Source organism: Mandrillus leucophaeus, unplaced genomic scaffold, assembly GCF_000951045.1.
Source record: "Mandrillus leucophaeus isolate KB7577 unplaced genomic scaffold, Mleu.le_1.0 Scaffold451, whole genome shotgun sequence".
NCBI classification, from domain to species: domain Eukaryota; kingdom Metazoa; phylum Chordata; class Mammalia; order Primates; family Cercopithecidae; genus Mandrillus; species Mandrillus leucophaeus.
This window is the reverse complement of record NW_012104821.1, coordinates 415,604-416,983: the sequence shown is the minus strand read 5'-3', so window position 1 is coordinate 416,983 and position 1,380 is coordinate 415,604.

Sequence of the window (1,380 nt, the reverse complement as noted above, 5' to 3'; positions counted from 1 at the left end):
AATATAATGTAAAATATATAGTAATATTATATGATATTAATGTTGACATCATCTATATGTATAAAATAGATATAATAGAATATTCAGACTACATAGCTGCTATTTTGTATTTTGTATTCATGTGAGCATCAATGGACATTCAAATTGTTTCCGTATCTTGGATATTGTAAATAACGCTGCAGTGAAAATGGGAGTGCAGACATCGTTATGAGGTGATTATTTCATCTCTTTTAGGCCTATATTCAAAAGAGGAATTGCTGGGTCATATGGTAGTTCTGTTGTAGCTTTCTTTAAGAGCCTGAATACTGTTTTCCACAAAGGTTGTATCAATCAACATTCCCACCAACAGTGTACTAGGGTTCACTTTCCTCCATGCCTTCGCCAACATTCATCTCACATCTTTTTTTTTCTCATATAAGATGGAGTTTCGCACTTGTTGCCCAGGCTGGAGTGCAACAGCGGGATCTCAGTTCACCTCCCAGGTTCAAGCGATTCTCCTGCCTCAGCCTCCAGTGTAGCTGGGTTTACACGTGCGTGCACCGTGCCCGGCTATTTTTTGTATTTTTAATTGAGACGGGGTTTCTCCATGTTGGTCAGGCTGGTTTCGAACTCCTGACCTCGTGATCCACCCGCCTCAGCTTCCCAAAGTGCTGAGATTACAGGCGTGAGCCACCGCGCCCGGCCTCTCCTACCTTTTTGATAATAGCTATCCTTAAGGATGTGAGGTGATCTCTCACAGTGGTTTTAATTTGCATTTACCTGATGATTAGTGATGTAGAGCACCTTTTCATATACCTGTTGGCCTTTTTTATGTCTTCTTTGGAAAAAACGTCTGTTCAGACCCTTTGCCCACTCTAAAATCAGGTTATTTGTTTTTCTGCCATTGATTTATAAGAGTCCTTTATAAATTTTGGATATTAACCCCTTATCAGACATGTGGTTTGCAAATATTTTTTCCCAGTCCATGGATTGCCGATTCATTCTGTTGATTGTTTCCTTTGCTACGCAGAAGCTTTTTAGTTTGATGCAGTCCCATTTATTTACTAATTTTTGCTTTTGCAGTCTGATCGTTTGGTGTAAAAAAAAAAAAAATCTTTGCCAAGACCAGTATTGAGGAGCTTTCCCCCAATGTTATCTTCTAGGAGTTTTATGGGTTCAGGTCTTACATTTAGGTCTTTTATCCATTTTGAGTTGATTTTTGTGTATGGTGTAAGATAAGAGTCAAATTTCATTCTTTTGCGTGTGGAAATCCAGTTTCCCCAGCATTTACAGAAGAGGCTATCCTCTTCCTATTTTGTCCTCTTAGTGCCCTTAGTGAGAATTAGTTCATCGTATACGTTTGGATTGATTCCCAGGATCTCTGTTCTGTTCCTTTAGTCT